Genomic DNA, 15992 nt, shown 5'->3' on the forward strand with positions numbered 1-15992 from the left:
TGTAATTGGCTTGTTTCCAATTTTCAGTTTCATTTTCTGACTACACCGAAGCTCACAACAATTGTGAAGCAGTTATTAATCAGTTCAAACTAGATTTTGAACAGGCTAAGAGTAGAAAACTTGCTTCTTGCCGTAATGGTAGTCAAGCATTCTGGTCTCTTGCCAAAGCTATTGGCCACAACATTTGCCCATCTTTGCTCCCACCTCTGTCAAAACCATATGGTTCTGTTGTCACTTCGGCCAAGGATAAAGCTGAGCTGTTAGCATCCCGTTTTTCTTCCAACTCATGTATTAATGATCTTGGTAAAACACCTCCCACCATTCTCAACACGCTCCATTCAATGCCTCCTGTGGTCTTCCATCAAAAGGATGTCAAAAGGATTTTGACGAATCTCGATGGTAAGAAAGCTACAGGTCCTGATGTCCACTTATTCTCAAAACCTGTGTTCCTGAACTTACTCCTATTCTTTGCTGCTTTTTTTGCTTTCTTATTCGAAAGGTTTTTTCCCTTCTGCTTGGAAATTTGCTCATATCCAGCCAGTTCCTAAAAAGGATGACAAATCATCCTACCCATCCCGGTATCGTCCCATTGCAATTACTTCTAATCTTTTTCCAAAGTAATGGAGAAATCAATTAACCGCCAACTCCTAAACTACCTTGAAACCTCCATCTGATCAACGATCGCCAGTATGGAATTCTGTCAGAGATCCACTGGTGATATTCTGGCTTATGTTACCCATCTATGGACAAATTCAATGGAAAAGTTCAGTGAAACACAAACAGTTGCTCTTGACATCTCAAAGACTTTCGATCATTTTTGGTATAAAGGTCTTCTAAACAAGCTTTCATCTTATGGTTCGCCAACTGTATTTTGTAATTGATTATCCAGTTTTCTCTCTGATCACTCACTGAGGGTGTGATGGTAGATGGCTCTGTCTTCTAACTTCTCCACCAATGCTGGTGTGCCCCAGGGTTCAGTTCTTTTCCCCACTGTTTTCTTTTTGTATATTAACAACCTTCTTCCATTGACTGGAAATCCTATCCATAGTTTTGCCGATGATAGCACATTTCATTCCACTTTCCATTTTGAGAAACCTTGCCCTGCTCAATTAGCTTCAACTTCTCGAATATCTGTTACCAATTCCTTAAATGCCGATCTTCAGGGAATTCTCCAGAGGGGCAAAGACAACTTAGTTGATTTCAATCCTTCTAAAACTCAATCATGTCGTATATCTCCCAAAAAGGATTCATCTGCTCCTATGCTTACCTTTGATGACATTCCAATTTCTAGGCAAATTGATATATCTCTTTTGGGGATTACCCTGACTTCTAATATCTCTTGGCACAAACACATTACAAATATTGCTTCCTCTGCATCCAAAAAACTTGGTTTTTTTCTCTCGGCGCTACTTTTCTTCCAAACAGCTGTTCAATCTGTACAAATCGCAAATCCGACCTACCATGGAATATTGTTCCCACATCTGGAGCGGTGCCCCCAAAACCTCTCTCAGGCTTTTAGATTCCATTCAGAAGAGGGCCAGTTAGGTTAATTAATGACTCTTCTTTAACAGAGTCTCTCCACTTAATGTCTCATAGATGTACTGCTTCTGCTGCATGCCTTTTCTACAGATACTTCCATGGGCTCTGTTCTTCTGAATTGGCTTCTATTATTCCCACTCTCTCTTTCAAAGCAGACCGAGCACATGCCGTCACCAGCCAACATCCATTTACTGTCCAACTTCAAACTCACAGAAGCAACTTTTTAACTTCCTCGTTTATTCATTCAACTGCTGTTTTCTGAAACAACCTTCCTTCGTACCTATTTCCTGAAAATTACCATCTACAGAAGTTCAAGTCTAATCTCAACAAATATCTTCTTTCATCTTCGCAACCTCCAACCCAAGCTCGGTATCAAGTACTATAGGTTTTAATACCTCTCGTAGGTTGTAATACCTCTCGTGTTTGGGGTTTTCATTAAAAAAAAAAAAAAAAATATATTTTCCCTGTTAAAGAAGTTAAACTAACTGGTCTGAATTACTCATGTCACCCTTAGATCCCCCTTTGTGAATTGGAGATACATTTGCACATCTCCAGTCTGTTGGAACTTCCCCTGAGTCCAAGGATGCTCTCATAATTATGGCTAAAGGTTTGCTTACTTCCTTTGCTGCCTCCTTTAATATAACTGGATAGATCCAGTTATATTAAAGCCCTTTCATCCTTGAATAACTCCTCATGTGTGAATGTAGATGCAAAATACTCATTTAGTTCGGCAGCTATCTGAGAATGATCAACAGTCAAACCAGTGATATCAAGTGGACCAATCTGATTCATCCCCTTCCTTTTAGTTTATATAAGTAAAGAAGTCTTTGTTGTTTTTCTTTGTATCCTTTGTCAAAGATTTTTCATAATCTGCCTTCACTTATCTAACCTTCTTTGTGACTTGATTACAGACTAGCTTGTATCTACCATAGGCTTCTGTGTCACCTGACAATTTATGTGCATCCCATTCATTTTTCTTCTCTGCCACAAGTCTCATTAGTTCATCTGACATCTTGATCTGACCCTAGAGCAATATTTCTTAGTTGAACCAAAAAGCCTAGTAACATCCAAAATTACTTCCTTGAATGCTTCCCATTTAGAATTTGCTGTTAGTAACATCATCATCAGTTGGTCCCACTGTAAAGTACCTAAAAAATCTCTGAGACCACTGCAGTTGCCTTTACAAAAGCAAAAACCCTTCCCTTTATCCCTGATGTTAGTTACATCTTTAAGTAAATCCAACATCAGTACACTGCCACCTAGTGGTTCCTTTACCTGTAAATTTTCAATGCTTGAATAATCACTACTGATTATCAGATCAAGAGTGTTGCTCCCTCTTGTTGCCTCTCTAACATGCTGCTGTAGAAAACAATCATCCAATAAATCCACAAAAGCCTTGCTAGTGTGCAGGTGACCAACCCACAAGTTCCAGTCTATATCTGGGAAGTTAAAATCCCCCATTATAAGACATTCTGATTTACTGGCCAACTCTGTTCCTCTGTATAATTGTTCATTGTACTCATCAGAGTCATTAGGCCTATAACAAACTCCTACCCTCATTTTTGCTTTCCCAGTGCTTATGTCACACTAAACTGACTCACCATTGCACTGTCCATCTGTGTCAACTGGATGCACTTCCTTAGATTTAATGTGTTTCTTAACTAACAGCATAACACCTCCTCACCTTCCTATCCTGTCTATCCTTTCTGTGCACATTATACTCCCCAAATTCCAATTCTGCATCCCTTATATCTGAGTTGCACCATGTCTCTGATATCCCAACAATATCTGCCTTGGATGTCTTAACAAACACTTCAAATTCATCAACTTTACTCCTAGCATTGGTGTATAGTAAATAAATGTGATGAATTTGAAATAATGAGAGTCTCAATTAATTCGGATCCTGGAGAGACTTTGCAAGGCTCGAAAAATTCAACGTGTGGTTGAATTTTTTTTTGGCATGGTCTGTGCTTGTTAACAGGAGACACTGTTCATTGATGCTAACAATGAAGTGTTATGTGGTAGCGTTAACTGCTAAACAAGGGGATACACAGAGTAATATGTAAAGGGGATACACAGATTAATAATAGCGGCAGGCAAAGGTGTAAGTGATTTTTGTACTTGCACCTCTGTTGGAGCATGCAGCAGCCTGAAAAGTAAGGCATCATGTATTTTAAGGACTATTCAGGGATCTCATGTAAAAACACTAGTACTAGGAGCATAGTAAAAAAAAAAAATTGCTGAATTTGAAGTACTAGTTAAGTCATCATGTTGGATTTTAATATAGGAGAACAGTTTGTACAGAAAAGACAGGACGAGAGGGGGGGAATTGTGATCTTAATTAAGAAGTACATAAAATCTAAGGCATGCATCCACTTGATATGAGTGGACAGTGCAATGTTGAGTCTGTTTGGTGTGATGTAAGCACTGGGAAATCAAAAGCGTAGGAGTGTGTTATGTGCTTATATACAGTCGAAGCTCTTTATAGTGATCCTATTTTTAACATCCCAACACATTATAACATCCTGTATGGATGGTCTCACCCAATTTCTCATTAACCTAATGCTATTTTACATTTAGTATAACGACATTGAAAATAAAACGATTTCTCTATAATGACCATAAATTTCTATCTCTTAATCTGAACTTTTAATTTTTTGTTACAATATTTGCATTTAAAAACAACAGAATGCTTCAACTATATTGAAGTAATTGATGAGATTGCAGCCTGACCCTGAAAAATCAGTTAAGATTTCCCAAGCTCTTTTCTTGCAGTGTGGTTAATGAAATGAACATTGGCTAGAAGTTAATTTCATTCGTTAGAGCATATGTGTGTTGTTATGGCTCCAAGAAAGCTGATAGCTTTGCCAATCGTAGATAAAATTAGGATTTTGCAAGCTGTAGATAATGATGTGCATTCTAAGACTGACATTACCAAACAGTTTGGCATTCCTAAGAGTAGATATTATAGTTCACTACAATAGATAATGCTCACTATTCTGAGAGATCGGAAAAAGATTGAAAGTTTAGAGAAATCTACTGCACTGGGTATGATTCACGCACAATGGCTGAATTATCCAGATCTTGAAAAGGTACTTTTGGAATGGCTAATGATAATGCATGTAAGAAACGTTCCCATAGATGGTAGTATTTTAAAAGCTAAGACCGATCATTTGCACATTGATTGGATATTGAAGATTTAAAAGTTCCAGAAATTTAAGACTCGTCATGGCCTGTCTTTCAAAAAAGTGTGACGAAAGTACAGCCATGGATATTGATGCTACAAAGGAGTGAAAGGAAAATCGTTTAAAAAATGTTTTGCTGACATATGGTTACAATGACATCTTCAATGTTGATGAAACTGGTCTCTTTTAAATTGCTATTGGATAAAACACTTACATTTAAAGACGAGAAATGTAGTGGCAGAAAAAAGGCCAAACAATGGATTACTGTTTTCGTAGTAGCAAACATGTCTGCCACAGAGAAGCTTCCTCGTTTAATCTTTAAAAAAGCCCAGAAGCCTCGATGCTTTAAAATTTGAAAACATTGACTATGTATCGAGCAAATCAAAAGACATGGATGACATCACAAATCTACGAAGAATGGATTAGAGACTTAAATCGCAGGACGAGTAAGAAGAAATAGAAAAATTTTGCTGTTTGTTGATAACTGCACCCCTCGTTAAGTAAACCACCAAATATCAAGAAAGTTCTTTAGCCACTTGATCAGGTTGTAATCCAGTGTTTTAAGAAAAACTACCAAAGAATGCTATTAAACAAAATTGTGCCATGTCTTGAAAGCAAAATTTAATGCAAAATCAAAATCCTGTAGGCAGCGTATTTATGTGTTTCAGCGTGGGATGAAGTTGATGAAAAAAGTGATCGCCAGCTGCTTTGAACATGCTGGATTTACTGTATTGAATGATGCCATGTGTGAAGTTTTGTATACTTTTTCCTCTATCAATTTCAAACAACAGTCCGATAATAGGGAAGACATATTTGAGCTGCTTCACTTAAGCTTCAAAGATTATGCAAAAGTGGATGCCGACACTGAACATTTCAGGATATGATTGAATGAAGAGAAACTCATTGCAGACATCATTGCAGACATCATGGAATCTTCTGAAATTTGTAGTGATGAAGATGAGGAACCTACTGTGGTTGAACAAGAAGTTTCAGTGAAAAATGCATTGGAAAAAAAAAAAAAAACTTGGCGCCTCCGTAGCCAGGTGGGCAGGAGCAGCACATGCTTCTTGATTAGACCGGGGTTCGAGCCTGTGACCACCAAATACGGAGGATGTGGAAAGGGCAGGGAATGACCACCGCATATCCTCGGAGCAATATGGTCTTAATTGCTAATGCTCCTAAAAAAAACCAAATAACAATAACAATTGAAAAAACTTGTACATTGATTTTTTTTCAAGCACAGTCTAGCTGCAAAAGTGAAATAACTGCTAATGTGCACCTTCATAATTCTCCTTGATATATAGCCTATATAGTGAAATTTACAGTTTAATTGTAACCTTACTGCACTCTACAATCAATGCAAAATTTACAGCCATAATTTTCTTGTTTAATAGTGTATATACAGAGGATTTTCATCTGTTGTTGAGGCAGATCCCAGGTTCCCCCCCCCCACACGATTAGCTGTTGTTATACATCTTGTGTAGAAGCTTATGCCAAAACCGGCCATTTTTATGTAGTATGTTGGATGTGTAAGTGTTATGTTTTCAGCCGGTACCTGGCTCTTAGCAGATGGGAAGCAGCAACACCTGGTCACCACATCCCACTCCCCATCCCTGCCACGCGGAGGCAGCCAGGATCTATTATCACCTGCTGGACTAACCTAGAGCAAAAGACCCGAGAGAGCCCAAATTAGGATGAAATGAAAATGCTATAGAAGGAGAAGTTTGGGAGCTGGAGAGGTAGGAAAGAATAGAAGAGAGGAGGATCAAACAGAGAAACCCTTCAATAGTTAGAAGGTAAAAGAAATAAAGCAAGGCTTAAGGAAATAGAGGTGGAGAAGTGGACTGACTTCTCAAGCTATGGGAAATAATTCCATGGAGGATCCCATCATGGATGCTAGGATCAGCAAGATTTTTTGAGCTATAATTAAATGTAATCTCTTGTAGACATTGCGCCAGACACTTCCTCGAAAAACGAGGTTTTTTTTTTTTTTTTTTTAATTTAATTTATTTATTATTATTATTTTTTTTTTACCCCAATCACACTATAAATAGGTTCCACATCTTCTGTATATACGGTGTAAGGTGTAAGGTATGTTAGTGTCTAACGGCTCCTGGGATTTCTCCCATCTCCGCGGGTATACATTGTATCGGGCCAGAGATTTGAAGTATGTGGGGGTCATGTGCTGTATATTGTGTTGTGCCCTTTGTTCCTCCGGTCTATTAGCCGCCGAGCTCCTAGTGGGACCCGACGTTACCACACCGTGCCACGGGGAGGCTGACCGGGTGCACCACTGATGATAGAGTACTCGGATCCTGCCACCTACTTTCCTGGGATTTCAGTGGCTAGGACCAGATTTGAGAATGAGATGATCGCTGTTTCTTGAGCAACGGTTGTAATTTTAACAGAGCGTAGGGTTCTTCGCTGATAACTTGTTCTAAGGCCAAATAGGTCGGGCAATAATTTTGATGTATTTAGATTTAGACCTGTGGGGCATATATATATATATATATATATATATATATATATATATACACACACACATACATAAAAAAAAAAAAAAAAAAAAAAAAGTTGTGCAAGAGAAAAGTAAGGGAGGTAGGCAGAAGACTGGAGGGTAGGAAACAGAAGAAGGGGGCCGACAGGGAAGATGGCCCCTAATGACAGTGTGGCATGTCCTGTGCCTCACCAGAGAGGAGTGGGGTGGACAAAAGCAAAAAAAAATCCACCTCACCACAAAAAAAAAAAAAAAAAAAAAAATGATTGTGTAAGAGAAAAATAGGGGGAGGGAAAGGAAAGATGGAAGGAAACAGAAGAAAGAAGCCAAAAAAAAAAAAAAAAGAGAGAGAGAAAGAGAGATACCCCGCAAGTGCAGGGTAGGTACAGCTAGCACGGCCGGTCAGTTGGAGCCAACACTTGGTGGGAATCCAGCAGTGTGCTGCTATAGTGGATGGGTCATGTTCAGGAAGGTTATTGGGACTCCATTTGGTGAGTCTGTGTCGCATCCAGACTGAAGGCTGGTCCAGTAGTCCATGATAACGAACAGTGGGGGTGGTCAAAACTGGGAGTCCAAGATATGATGGTTAAGTCCAGGGATCGATGGTAGGTCTCTTCTTGATAAGATGTGTCACGTCTGGTCGGGAGAAGTAGGTCCAGGAATCAATGATGAGGAATTTGTCAAGGTATGTGTGGACCCTGTCTTTGATTGCGCTGCTAGTATTGTCCCAACCAAGTGGGGAGACCAGTTGACTACTTGAGATGTGAATGATCAAGTTGGGTTCTGTACTCCGGATGGTTTGTTGGTCAAGTCTTATTGATTCAGATGCTAAGGTGGTGGTAGCGCTTTTTGCCTGGTAAATAGGTCCATTGCAAATTGAGTCAGGGCTCTGTAAGTTTCTTCATTCTGTAGGGTGAGGTGTTCTTGATTTTGGTAGTTGAAGCATAGTCTTGTTATTAGGATCCTCCTGATGTCCTCGTAGATTTCACAGCTGTGGGCAAGGTGCTCCCACGTCTGATCCTCTCCACAGTGACAGCGGGGTGAGTCTGAAATTCTGAAGTCATGTAGTTTTTTCTGGAAGGAGCCATGTCCAGTGAGGAGGTAGGTAGCATGGAGTCCCGGTGAAAACCAGACAGGTGTGAGGGGGTAGGAGGCCCTGACATCTGGGAGGAATCTTTTGGTGACAGCGCCTTTAGTTGAGGTCTGCCATCTTTCTTGCCAGGTGTCTGTTAGATGTTCATTAAGTCTCTTCTTTTCAGCATTTCTATTATTTGCTGGGTCAGTGGTGAAACCTGCGCAGATAACTGCTCTTCCTTTGGCTATTTGATAGAGCAACCCATGACGGTATTATATTACAGGCGACCCCATCTTAACGCTGATAATTTGTTTGTGAGAAAACAGAGTGCTAAGTGAATCAGCGCTAAGCGAGCGCCATATTCCTATAAAGTAACATATGTATTTGTGAGTTGCGGTCTGTGCCTTAGGATATTTCCCAATCAATAATAAATGGTAGTGAAAAGATGCATAAATGTCGGTCAAAATATTTAATGTACAAAAATTTTTACATATAAAGTATTCTATATTACTTACATATATAATTATGTGGTAAGTAACTATATTATGTATCAAAATTAAACTTAAAATGTCAATTAAAATAATGAATTTATTAATCTGATGGCCCTGCGCTGTCGAGTTTTCATACCTGTGTGCTGAAAAATGTGTCAATTTTGGGTTGTACTTTGTCCTTCTTCCTCTCGCTGTACAAAGTCATGTAGGGTTTCATTTCTTTCTTTAAAAAGTGTTCAAAAGCTTTACTTTTTTTTTTATAGTCAGTGACTTTATCAGTTCTCTTTTGTTGGATCTTGATAATCTTCTCCCTCAGTTGCAAGCTCTTGTTCTGTTTTGTCATTTCCATGAGTTCTTCATTAGAGAGGCCATCTCTGTCATTGTCAGTTGTCTCTTGTACGTCTTCATCATCAATATCGTCCAGTCTTGCTTCTTTTCCAAGCTCAACAATTTGCACTTTAACTTTCTCAACCAAATCATCAGGTTCTTAGGAATCCTTTATGCAATTTGTCCAAAATTTCCTCCACACTCCATTCATGGTTTTCTGACTCACTTCATCTCAAGCACTTAATGTTGTAGATGGCAATTTTAATGTTGTAGAATTTCCAAAACTCCTTCAGGCTCGGTACATTTTCACCAGTTTTGATGGCTTTAATAGCTTGGGTAAAGGTGTTCCTTATGTAGTAAGCTTTAAATGTGGCAATAACACCTTGGTCTTTTGGTTAGATCAGAGATGTAGTGTTTGGAGGCATGTAAAAAAAATTTTATATGATTGTTCAAGTCTTCTAAGCTCGGTTTGCTTGGATGTCATGGCTCGTTGTCCATGATCAGAATTGCTTTGTAATCAAGATTATTTTTTGCACAATATCTTTCCACTGTAGGACAGAAGAATTCAGAGTACCAATCAACATCGCCGACCGGGCTAGCCAGGTGGGTAAAGTGCCTGCCTGGCAACCCAAAGGTCGCGGGTTCGAATCCCGCCTCAGGCTTGGATCAAAGTACTGCAAAAACTTTGGGAGGTGCACTATGTGCCAACAACTACAAAAAAAAAAAAAAAAAAACCAATTAACGAAAAGAAGACTGTTTACCCAGACTTTTTTATTAACCTTCCAAATTACAGGTAGGTTTGATTTAGCAAAACCTTTAAGAGCCCTTGGATTTTCAGAATGGTAAACTAAAAGGGGTTTTAATTTAAAATTTTCTGCAGTGTTACTAGCAATAAAGTCAACCGATCCTTCACCGCTTTGAAGCCTGGCATGTTTTTTTTTTCTTATTTAGATATGAGACTTCTTTTAAGCATTCGTTTCCAAAAAAGTCCTGTCTCGTCTATGTTAAAAACTTGTTGAGCAATAACATCCCTCTTCAGTAATTTTAACCAGTTCTTTTTTGAAAGTTTAGACTCCTTGATCTGCACTTGCAGCTTCTCCCTGGATTGCTATGTTGTGTAGGTTATAGTGCTTTTTAAATCTATTGAACCAGCCCTTACTAGCGTTAAATGGGTCCACATTTTTTTCGAGGTGAGCTTTCTTCAGATCTTCATATAAGCTAATCACTTTTCTTTAATAATAATTGAACTTAACAGAATTCTGTGTTGGATATCTTCAATAAAATTATTTAGGGGTCTCTCCATTTCAATCATAATAGTCAGCCTGGCCCTAGTCAATTTAATTGCCTTCAATGGAACAGCTGTCTTTCCAGCTGCTGAAATTAATTCTTTATTTTTTATAATTGTTCTTACAGTTGAACCTGCCAGTCCTAAATTTTTACACACATCCACTTGTCATTGACCAGAATCGATTCACTTCAAAATGTCTAATTTAATTTTCAAACACAACCTTGTTCTTACTGCGACCAGACATTGCTTTTTGATTCTTATCTGCCACTATTAACTTTTCGAAAATGTAACTGCATTGCATTAATTATGATACAATGTTTGAGTAAACTGTCCATTATGGATGATGTCTAACACTGTACTGAGTGATGACTAGACTTTGGATAAATGCAAATAAGACAAATATTACAAGCAATACTGAATATTCCTTAACTTGATCATTTTTTCAAATGTTGATCTTGGAACTACGTAACAAGTCACTGGGCGGCTGCAATTAATTCAGCATGAGAGAAAATTTTACTGATCATAGGAAATGTTTTAATGTTTTGCTATTGACTACATCAGATGAAACGTTTTCGTTAAACGTGCCAAAAATTCAATCTAAATGTTAAACATTCGAAAAACTCAACCTGTAAAAGAATTTAATTCAAAAATTCAATCTGTGCACTGGTTTTTGAATAGTGAATCAACATAAAGTGAACCGCATTATAATGAGGACTTAATGTATTATATAGTACATATTATAAATAAGATTATACTATATTGTATTAGTAGAATTACATTAAATGTTCAAGCTTTTACTTGTTTTGTTGCTGATTTTATGAATGATCGATATAATATCCTTCAGATATAACAGCAGTTTTTCTCATTTCGACTGTATTAACTTTCCAGGTATTAACTGAAACTTGACGGTTGGTCATTAACTCAGCAGCAAGACTTTTGTGGATTTATTGGATGACTGTTTTCTACACTAGTATGCTGGAAAAGCAATGAAAGAGAGCAATATTCTTGTTCTGATTATCAGCAGTTTAACCGTTGATGATCCTACTTGGGTTGCTGACAAACTGAATAGATCTTTTGCATCTATATTCAGATACAAGACTTTTTTTTTTTTTTTTTTAGAGATAATGCCAGAAGTCTGTCAAATTCTGAGAGAGAGAGAGAGAGAGAGAGATAAATGATTTTGTGATTACTGAGAGGAAAGTGAAAGAGAAATTGTTGAAGCTAAAAGCTTCAACAATTGGCTAGATACCATCCACCTGAGATTTATCCAATTATATTATGGGAGGCAGCAAAAGAGGTGAGGAAACCTGTAGCCATAATTACGAGAGCATCCAAGTGCATCCATTCACATATCTCCAGTCCAGGGGAGATCCCTATGTAAGAGAAGAATGATGATATCCAGCTCAGGATCCTGAGTGTAGCTGGATATCATCATTCTTCTCTTTCTTGGTGATTCCTTTGCATTTTCTATCTCTGCGTAACTCAGAATTTTTTTTTTTCTTTCTTTTTGGCTTGTGCAGCAAAAGCCTCAGGCTTCCTTGCACCATATGGCTAATAATAATAATAAATAAATATAGATCTGTTAGCTTAACTAAGAAGTTCCAGATTAATTGACGAAGTCACTGGTTAAAGAAGTAATGCAGGAACATCTGGACAGGAAAGTTGTACTGCTCTCACAGCATGCATTTGTTAAGGGGAAATTTTGTCCAACCAGTCTGTACAGTAACAAAGAAACTGGATGCAAAAATAATTTTGACATCATGTACTTAGATTTTAGAAAAGCGTTTGATACTGTTGCACAGAAAAGGCTGCTCTATGTGGAGCAGTCCACCACTAAGAGCAAATTACTGCTATAGATAAATGGATGATTTGGTGGAATAAGACAGATTGGTTATCAATGAGCTCTATCGACAAATGTTAATGGACTCCTAGGTTTAGTGCTGGCCCATTGTTGTTTTTTACATTCATTAATGATATTGATGAAGGCATATAAGACCTAATGTCTAAGTTTGCAGATATGAAGATTGGCAGGATAGTTAATAACAGTAATCAGGGTATGCTACTGCAGCAAGATTTAGAAAAATTAGGCAGATGGGCTGAGAAGTGGCAATCAAAGTTTAACATTGACAAATGTAAAATACTGCACATGGGTAGCAGTAATTCCAGATTATCATACCAAATATGTGGTACTCCACTATACTGGGTGCAGTATAAACTTGTGTGGTAATGCACTCAGGATAGTGGAGAATGAAAAAGACCTGTAGGTAATTATTCAGTTTGTTTTTAAATTCTCTGAGCGGTGCATACAGGCTGTCAGGGCAGCTCATGGGGTTTTGTCAGTGATTGTAAAAGACAGTGAGGCCAAATCTTGAATACACTATATAAGTCTGGAAGATTTTAGAAAGGATGTGGATCTGTTGGAATGTGTGCAGAGAAGAGCACTGTTTGTTGTTTGTTATTTGATTTTTAGGAGCATTAGCAACTAAGGCTTTATTGCTCCAGGGATATGCAGTGGTCATTCCCTGACCTTTCTGCATCCTCCGTATTTGGTGGTTACGGGCTCGAATCCCAGTCTAATCAAGAAGCGTGTGCTACGCACTGCTGCTCCTGCCCACCTGCCTACGGAGGTGCCAAGAGTACTGAGCTTAGTGAGGACAACAAAGGACACTCTTACCAAGAGAAATATTTCAATCCTGCTGATTGCAGCATCTAGAGACTAGGCATTTGTGTGGAGATCGGATTAACTTGTTTGCTTCTGGAATGCAAATTTGTCGCAAACTACAATTTTTTTTTTTTGTCTTAATGCAAATATGCATCCATTCAACTGTAGTCAGTAAATGAGCACTGTAAAAGGAAAGGGCACATGAAATGAACAGGCGAGCTATGAGTCACGGGCTATTGCAGTATGCCTGGGATTTTGCGCAGTGTCAATTTCACTGTCTGGAGAGTGAAATTGACTCTCCAAGCAGTGAGTCACATTTTCATGTGATTCATAGTTTCATATATATTTTTTTCTTATGTTTAAGTTATTTTATCAAGTTTTTTCCATAAAAAGAAAATAATTTTTTGAAGACTATGCTTGCTGAATTTTAATTCTTTAGTTCATGAAAAAACAAAACATCCTTAGTGTGTATCTACTGATAAAATTTGGTGTAAAACGTGTTTTCCTATAAAATTTTATCTTAAAGGGTTGTTATAATGGATTCACAGCCTGGCACATCAGGACTAAAAATAAACAGGGATGGACAGTATGATGGAGCTGACTACATTGAATCAGTTCTTCATAATATGTCATTTGATTTTGAAATAGAATTCTATTGAAGCGATCTGGATTCTGAACCTTGTTCAAATGCATCTGTTGATGTTAGAATGCTACAAATAACAACAGATGCAGCATTATTTGAAGTGATGTTTCTTCAGATTAAATCCATTTTACTAAAAAGCACTACCTACTTGTTCCAGCACCCTTAGAGAAGCACTCAAGGCTCATATAAAATATTCTTGCAAATATAAATGGCAGTGAATGTGTTAAGGTGCTTAAGGCCTTGATGCACCCTTCTCTTGCTCAGACTAGACATATGAGGGGACATAAATTCAACTTGAGGAATTATGTTTGCAGGAGAGAGATGTGTGGCAATTTGTCTTCAGCCAGCAGGTAGTTGATTGTTAGGACAACCTTATATGTGTGGTGTCGTGGAAGTGAGTAGTTTGAATAAATTGAAGAAGGCCAGATAAACTATTAGATGGGGCGAACAGGTGATATGGGAAGTGGTGGTGGTTTTTTTTTTTTCATTTTTTGGTGCCACAAAATCTTACTTTTTTGCATCATTTGCTGATTATTTTTATAATAATAGTTCTAAAGTTATTTGCAGGGCATTTTGAAATTCATTTAAGCAATATTCACTAAAAAAAAAAAAAAAAAACTCCTTTAAATGCTTTAAAATCATTGATGCACCTAAGATATATATATATTTCATATATCTCATACCACACTTAATAAAAGGCAAAAGTTATTTAGATATTCTTTTACTAAAATTTTACATAAGGTATTGGCCCCTCCGTAGCCAGGTGGGCAGGAGCAGCAGTGCATAGCACTGCTGCTCCTGCCCACTTCTTGATTAGACCAGGGTTCGAGCCCGTGACCACCAAATACGGAGGATGGAATGACCACCACATATCCCTGGAGCAATATGGCCTTAGTTGCTAATGCTCCTAAAAACCAAATAACAAACAAACATAAGGTATTCAGAGCTTTCTTTGTGTTGTTTATTCCATCTATTTAAAAAAAACTCGAATTTTCATACTCTATTCTGCACCTCCACTGTGTTTTTGAGAATGACTTTGTCGATAATAATGAAGCAGATTTTTTAAATTTTCCATCCAGCTGTTTACGTACATTTATCTATTTTTCTGAAGCTGTGCGAAAATATCATTTGCATATTGTATAAAAATACAAGCGTTACAACACATTGAGTGACAGTTCTCAGCAGGGTTATAGGTGGTGGACTTGCATAAGCTTAACATGTTCACTGCCACCTGAACGTGAGAAATCCCACTCAATGTGCCATAATTTTTGGAATGAAATCAGACCAAAAAATCAACATTGTGACATCTATAGTATTACAAAAATTAATACATAATAATTGAAAATTAAAAATCTGAAATTCATTGCTAAAAGCAACCACTTATGTGCTGAGCTGTAAATCAGAACAAATCTTAAAATTTTATAAGAAGTTTATTCATATACACAAACTAGCATCAACACAAGCAAAGAACAAATAAAACTGTGTTCCAAAGGTATAAACAAAAGCCAAGCATTACTGCAAGGTATTCCAATCAGTGTGCCAATACTGAGTAGGTGTTAATTTCATGTGCCTTTAGGTTTACAGCACTCGTTGGTCAACTGCCTTAAGAATGCTTGTTCGTATGCGTTAATATATATAGTTTGTATGGAAAAATAAATTTATAAATTAAACACAATTTTAATGCAGTAGTTTGAGAGAGAGAGAGAGAGAGAGAGAGAGAGAGAGAGAGAGAGAGAGATACTTAAAATCATATCTGAATGGTTGTAAAGATGCTAAAATAGTGCAAGATTGTGCAAAAATGCTAATAATGGTATCCTGGATTGTTTTTGTCTACTTTTCAAGTGGAGTCAAAAATATTACTTAAGTAAATAACTTTGAAATGTTATACATTCACCTCATTGTCTAAAAAAAATGAAACTGTTATTCATAGTTTGGCCACCTTTTGCCTGAATTACAGCTCGTACCTGGTGTAGCATGGATTCCACTAGGTACCTTAGGGAGTCTAGCTCCAGATTTGACCATTCTTCCATCAGGATATTTGTCACTACTGTATTTTGGTAGTAGAGCTCAAAAGCCAAACTTACCTTTCCGATGTATCCCAGACATTCTCAAGTGGATTCAGATCTGAAGAATTAGGTACCAGGGTAGATATTGGAAATCTTGGGAATGTTTTTTCAAACCATTCAGATGCAATTGTTGCATGGTGGATATTTGCATTGTTGTCTTGAAAGAATCCATTGCAATACAGATAAAAACAAAGCATTGCTGGGTGAAGTTGGTCCAGT

The 15992-nt window shown here is 37.6% G+C and overlaps 1 protein-coding gene across 1 annotated transcript in view; it reads left to right on the forward strand.

Annotated features, from left to right (window-relative positions):
* LOC150079247 (uncharacterized) overlaps positions 1 to 15992 on the forward strand; it is a 163526-nt gene that overhangs the window by 34099 nt on the left and 113435 nt on the right. The window lies entirely within an intron of this gene.

This window comes from Mastigoproctus giganteus, chromosome 10 (genome assembly GCF_048544385.1).
Source record: "Mastigoproctus giganteus isolate SK-2022 chromosome 10, ASM4854438v1, whole genome shotgun sequence".
Classification (NCBI taxonomy): Eukaryota; Metazoa; Arthropoda; class Arachnida; order Uropygi; family Thelyphonidae; genus Mastigoproctus; species Mastigoproctus giganteus.